We start from the raw sequence: 7,295 nt of genomic DNA, 5'->3' as shown, positions 1-7,295 counted from the left end.
ACGAGCATCCCAGAATCAATGAAGGAGTTCATTCAACACAGAGCCGAGCGAGCGTAGATTCAATATGTTGATTATACCGAACGGAGGATTTTTCTTATCACGAAAGGCACATTCGTTTCATTTGAGGAAGTCAGACGTCCTGTTCCCTATAAATAAGGAGATTCATTCTTTTTTCAGAATTCCCCTCTTCTTTCTCCTCAAGCCCCTATCACAAGAACAAGCAAATCTCATCCAGCAGAAGACTGAGAGCGGATCTATCTAATGGCATGGCTGGTTGGTGGATGTGATCTATTCTCGTGTCACATTGCTTTGTTTATTCTCCCTCCATTTTCTTTACTACTATCGCTTTTACACATAAATCAAAGAAGCATTGTGTAATAGTGGTATTTCATTAATGGCTGACATGTTCTTAGTGAAAGGTTTGCCGCAAAACAGGCAAACTCAGAGCAGCCTTAGAAATTGAATAGGAACATAGCGGCATCGTCCAAGCCAAACACGTCTCCTCAGTCAAGGGTCTTCTCACGCAAAGAAGATCAAAAACATAACAACTGATTTCACTTAATGCATGTCACCCGCCCGCGCTCAATAAAAAAAGTGACTCTCTCTCACAAGATAGAGAAAGATTACCGATTCATCCAATCCAATTTGATGAGAAGTGAGTTCATTGTTGTTATATAGCGAAACCTTTCCTTGACAAAACCATTCTCAGCTAATAGAAGCCGAGTTATCTATCTAGATCAGGGTGGAACAAAGCAAATGGAAAATCCAAAGAAAATATAAATCCATTGCGATTAGAAATGAGTGACTCTACAATGAGGGCTCGATGGCGACGTAATATAAAAAGAATGGGGAGTTAGGCGATCGGTTTCATGTGTAGCCAGTTTCAATTCCAAATCATTTGCCGATATGCGGACTCACTTCTCTTCTATGGTATGACTTTTATTATCCAAGTTGTCTATTTACGTGGGTGAATCGAGTACAACAAGTCAGGTCAAAGCTTGTGGTAGAAGATTGGGCTCTGCTATGCAGATCCACTCAACTAGGAAAGAAGTATGCATTGCTGACTGACTCTTTGAACCATCCTAGTTACTAGTAGCTAATCAAGTCAGAGTAGGGTGGCCGAGAAGCTTGTTGTCGGTTCTTCCAAAAGCAAAGAACACACTCTACTCACCCATGCGTTTTCCACCTACGGAGGGAGAAATCATCGAAGTATTCTCATCCCATGAAAGGGAACCCGAAAACAGGACGAGGGTGGATAGGGTGACTGAGGAGGCCGTAAAAATTAGTAGTGCATTTTTGAAAGATAAGATTACAAAAAGGCGGGAGCAGCATAATTGTTAGATAGGGGTAAGAGGGGACGGGCCCGTATAGAAAGTCAATCCTTCATTTTCCGATATGCCGCTCCGCATGTAAGGAGTGCCACACACGACCGAGCGAAAACTAAGCAAGGGGAATTCCGTCGTTCATGGAAAGCATGCGAAATCCTTTGATTGTTTTTAGAATCAAAACAAATATATAGCCTTTCTTGTTCCACTTGCAAGGCAAGGAAAATAAAATGTCAGTTTTGTTATTACAACCTTATTTTTTTATGTCAGAGACAAAAAGCTATGTACAAATTCTTATTGGATCTCGGTTATTCTTAACAACGAAGGCTATTCATTTAAGTGTTTGGGTAGCACCACCAGATCTTCAACAAGGTGGAAATTCTCGTATTTCGTTTGTACATGTTCCTGCGGCTCGAATGAGTATAGTTATTTATATCCCGACAGCTATAAACAGTTCCTTGTTCCCATTAACAATACATACACTTTTTCCTCGCTCATCCGGAACTGGTACAAAAATTGGTGCTTTTTCTACTTTATTGACGTTAGTGACTGGGGGGTTTTGAGGAAGGCCTATGTGGGGTACCTTTAGTGTGTAGGATGCTCGTTTAACTTCTGTATTCATCTTGTTCCTTATTTACTTGGGTGCACTGCGTTTTCAAAAGCTTCTTGTTGAACCGACTCCTATTTCAGTCCATTCTAGACCGATCGATATACCAATAATAAAGTCTCCAATCAACTGGTGGAATACAAAGCATCAACCTGGAAGCATTAGCCGATCTGGTACATCAATACATGTTCCTATGCCCATTCCAATCTTGTCTAACTTTGCTAACTTCCTCTTTTCTACCCGTATCTTGTTCATTCCGGAAACACGTCTTCCTATTCCATCTTTTCCCGAATCTCCCATAACGGAAGAAATAGAAGCTCGAGAAGGAATACCATTAAAACCTAGATCGCTCTCAAATAAAATCCTAGTTCACTCGCTAAAGCATCAATGGCTGAATGGTGAAAGCGACCACCAACCTAGAAAGGCAAAATGGGTCAAAAAGTAGTTTCGATTCCTGCCGGATACATTTCCTCTTAAAGACAGAAACAAAGGCGGGAACGAAGGTATTATAGGGAAGTTGCTTTTTGATTCTTATCGAAAGTGAATCCCTCTAACACTTTTGTTAGTGTTTTATGAGAAAATCGTATAGACACAACAAGTGTGAAAATCCTTAATCACTAGGTAAGAAAGCTCGATGGGAATAAAAAGGACACAATTAGTTCAGAATCAAAAAATGTACAATTTCAAAGGAAAAAAGGAATGGCAAGTTTCCCTCCATTGAACATCAATCAATCTAGAAGTAGGTAAAGGAAGGCGTATCACACCGGTATTTTTCTTTTTTCTATTCACTTCCATGGGGTTCTAAATTGAAAACATGAAGACAAACAAAATCATATTGAAATTTCATAAAAAAGAAAAGGGAGGAGTAGCTCTTGGTTTGAACAAAAGGGGGGAGATGGATCAAATTCAATCTTTTTTCCTTTGTTTGATGATCTTCAACACATCTATTTGAATTTCGTGCGAATGAAGGATTTCTCCTATGGAGAAAAACATCTTGAACGCTATCTACTCTTATTTTTGTATTTCAAATATGGGACCTGCCTTTTTAGTGCGACATCCCGGCAAGAGGCATACTCATACATGTGGCCAAGTACTCGACCAATCCTCGGAACGAAGGGATGAACGGATTCTCGAGGTCTAGTTCATTGAGGTCAGCATCACACGAAAGATTTAGCACTTCTGTTCGATATTGGATGGAGTATGGATGGAAGGACGGCCTAGCTAGTATTGTCAACCGGCCCTGACTCATCTTCTCCTTGGTACCTACAGCTATTGAACTTCAGTACTAATATTCCTGAAACAAGACAGACCTTCATGAAGACCTTATATTTTGGAATAAGATTGGACATTTCCACATTAAGATGAAATTACATATGAGGAAAATAATCCTAGACTATGAAAGTTGCCCTTGTGTGGTAGAACCAGGTCTTCCACCGGGCGGTCAGCCAAGTACTAAAGCCCCTATCTTGATATAGAATAGAAGTGAGTTCACACTAAAAATAGAAGAAGCCCTATGATTTTTTAGCCCTGCTATCAATCTCTTCGGTAAAGGGATCGAAAGATTATGGTTTGAAATGGAGAATTGAGAGTCCGTCATGTGAGTACATGCTGAAGAGCAAGGAGTGAAAGTGTGCTCATCTTTCTTTCTGCTATTTGTTTCCCGCTAATACTGATTAGTGAGTGCCCCATACACAGCCAATGTCCGCTCATGTTCACATCAAGTCTTCTCTGTTCACTAGTGCAACTTCCAGCTCCATGTCTCTTCCTCGCAGTTTCAGCCGTGGTCCAGTCCAGCAGCCTCTTTTCGATCCGAGAGTCGCATGAGAAGAATGCTTCCGGTTAGCTTCAATTAGTGTTAGTTAAATAGAACGGGAACCTTGTACCTATGCCAATCCTGATCTTGGTTCCAATGCTGTAGAGAAAGGTTTTGGGTAAAAATAAGGTGTTTATCCTGGTGGTGCAGAGACTGGTGTTGCTGATCGAACTCATCTTCTTTCGAGGAGATGGAAAATCTCTGAATTTCTGTGAAACGAATTTACATATTTATTGCAAGGGGCTTTGGAAAGTGAAAGGATGAAGACTCATTTAGGTCCTCTAAAAGCGCACGAAGTATTCCTTTTGAGCTTTTTCTCCACCCACCTCTGAGCATCGTGTTGAAATGGTCCTAGGAAAGACTACGTATGAGAAATCATTCTCACAACCCACTTTCCTTCTTCTGACCAAATAAATGTATTATTTAGTCGAACCAATCATTGGTGAATCTATTGCTTTCGTGAAAAGTGGTGTATTTGTGCCCAAGATCTTTCTATTCCCTTTAGTAGGTGCATACATCTTGTATGGTCAATATACCTTTGTGCCTTATAAGGTAAGATTGATTGACGGAGTCAAGAGATGAAGATGTTGGTTTAGCAGCAGATGTCTGTCCTTTTATATTGTGAAAGGTATGATCTAGAGTGCGATTCTTATCCCGTGATTGGGTGTTTGGCATAGAATGAGTGGAGCACACTAGGAATGTCGAATGCTCGCTCAATGAGGGAGCTCTGTTGGAGAAGAGTGGGACTAGAAAGAGGGAATACCCTTGTCAGGCCATGTAAGGCGAATAGTTAAGGTACCTATATCCAGATGAGGCTCCAAACATGTAAGAATCTACCTTGAAACAAGGTTTATACTGGTTAATCCGTTCCAACCTATTGATGTCAGCTAATGTTACTAAAAGCTTAGGTGAAGAAAGAGCTTCTGAGCGAAGGCTTGTTGGCTTTGGTTGTTGGCGTGGATTATCTTGTTAAGCTCTGCAGAGATGGTGAGCATGAAGAAAGGATAATACCATGAAAGAAAGACATCTCTCAAGTGGATTTGCTCGTCTGTGATGACCAAGTAAAAGAATCCATTCCACATAGGTGATTTTTATAGAAGCATAGGAGCAAGCTCTTCTCAAAAGAATTTCGTTTATAGGATTCAGTCATCCATTTGTTTTGTTTTGAATTGACTTAGAGAAATCTTTCTCGTGTTCCCTTAATTCAGGAATAGGTGGCCAAGGCTATTGTTCCTTATATATATATATATATATATATATATATATGTATATATATATATGTATATATATATATAAAAAGAAAAGGGGTTATTTTTCCTTTACGGCAATAAGAGTTGATTCCCTTGCTTGTAGTTTTGGATCGATTCCGTGTATTCCACATATTTTGGAGTGGTTAGGAGAGAATCAATGTTTACTACTAGGCCGAGTTCACCAGGTTCTTCCACTGTTCGACCCAATCATAGTCAAAATCTGAGTTCGATCCTGGCTCACAAGGAACGCTAACTATATGCTTAACACATGCAAGTCGAACTTTGTTTTCGGAGAGCTGGGCAGAAGGAAAAGAGGCTCCTAGAAGAAGTTCTCTCGCCCTGCTTCAAGACTACACGACACGCACTACGGATTTGACCTAACGGCCTCCGTTTGCTGGAATCAGAATAGTTGAGAACAAGTGGCAAACGGGTGCGTAACACGTGGGAATCTACCGAACTGTTTGGGCCAAATCCTGAAGAAAGCTCCAAAGCGCTGTTTGATGAGCCTGCGTAGTATTGGTAGTTGGTTAGGTAAAGTCTGACCAAGCCAATGATGCTTACATGGTCTTTTCGGATGATCAACCACACTGGGACTGAGACACGGCCTGGACCCACACAGGTGGAGCAGCGGGGAATCTTAGACAATAGGCGAAAGCCCGATCCAACAATATTGCATGTGTGAAGAAGGGCAATGCCACTTGTAAAGCTCCTTCGTCGAGTGCGCGATCATGATAGGACTTGAGGAAGAAGCCCCGGCTAACTCCGTGCCAGCAGCAGCGGTAAGACGGGGGGGAGTGTTCTTCGGAATGACTGGGCGTAAAGGGCACGTAGGCGGCGAATCGGGTAGAAAGTGAAAGTCGTCAAAAAGTGTCGGAATGCTCTCGAAACCAATTCACTTGAGTGAGATTGAGGAAAGTGGAATTTCATCTGTAGGGGTGAAATCCGTAGATTTACGAAGGAACGCCAAAAGCGAAGGCAACTCTGTGAGTCCCTACAGACGCTGGGGTGCGAAAGCATGGGGAGCGAACATGATTAGATACCCTGGTAGTCCATGCCGTAAATGATAAGTGTTCGCCCTTGTCCTATGCGGATCTGGGGCCTAGCTAACAGGTGAAACACTCCACTTGGGAAGTACGATCGTAAGACCGAAACTCAAAGGAATTGACGGGGGCCTGCACAAGCGACAAAGCATGTGGTTTAATTCAATACAACGTGCAAAACCTTACCAGCCCTTGACATATGAATAACGAAACCTATCCTTAATAGGATGGCACTGACTTTAATACAGGTGCTGGATGGATGTCGTCAGCTCGTGCCGTGAGATGTTTGGTCAAGTTCTATAACGAGCGAAACCCTCGTTTTGTGTTGCTAAGACATACGCCTAAGGAGAAATTGCCACCAAAGTGAACCAAGGAGCCGAGTTACGTGGCAGCGCTACTACATGATTGAGTGCGAGCAGATAGCTGTGCTTTCAGCAAAAAATTTACCATTGGGTGAACCGAAGTCGTCTTACCCAGGACCCATGGAGACCTACATATAGTGAAGTCAAAGTACAACTGAGCGTGGAGGTTTGGTCGAAATTGGTTACGACGACGTCTAGTTGGCGGTGGAGGAAGACTCGGCATGAAGGCCAGCCTCCCGGTGGTGTGGCACGTAATGGTAATGGTACGCGCGCTCCTCCTAAACAAAGAAAAAGGTGTGTATCGCACTCATGATGGACTGCCACACACGTGCGCATGGCTCTTATGGGCTGGGCCACACACGTGCTACAGTGGCAATACAATGGGAAGCAAGGTTGTAAGGTGTAGTGAATCCGGAAATATTGCCTCAGTTTGGATTTTTCTTTGCAACTTGGGATCATTAAGTTGAAATATCTAGTAATCGCGGATCAGCATGCCGCGGTCAATATGTACCCGGGCCCTGTACACACTTCCAGTCACACCCTGGTAATTGGTTTCGCCCGAAGCATCGGACCAATGATCACCCATGACTTCTATGTACCACCAGTGCCACAAAGGCCTTTGGTGGTCTTATCGGCGCATACCACGGTGGGGTCTTTGACTGGGGTGAAGTCGTAACAAGGTATCCGTAGGGGAACTTGTGGATGTATTGAATCCTTCATGATGGAAATGCGCTCGCCTACTTGACTAAGCTAAGAACATCAACGGTATAAACATGTAGATTTTCTAATTTTCCATTTTCCTTCTTGTTTATCAATCACAAATCAATACAAACCGAGCACTAAGGTGAGACGTTAAAACACCCGTTCCCATTTCGACCTCGATATATATGTGCAATCT

General features: G+C 42.5%; 1 pseudogene; it reads left to right on the top strand.

The window, feature by feature from the left end:
- The first annotated feature begins 1,555 nt into the window (after nt 1–1,555).
- Nucleotides 1,556–2,377, top strand: LOC123441670 (annotated as a pseudogene).
- The last annotated feature ends 4,918 nt before the right edge of the window (nt 2,378–7,295 follow it).

This window comes from Hordeum vulgare, chromosome 3H (assembly GCF_904849725.1).
Source record: "Hordeum vulgare subsp. vulgare chromosome 3H, MorexV3_pseudomolecules_assembly, whole genome shotgun sequence".
Lineage (NCBI taxonomy): Eukaryota > Viridiplantae > Streptophyta > Magnoliopsida > Poales > Poaceae > Hordeum > Hordeum vulgare.
Note: the sequence above shows the minus strand (reverse complement) of the source record. Positions and strands in the feature narration are given on the sequence as shown.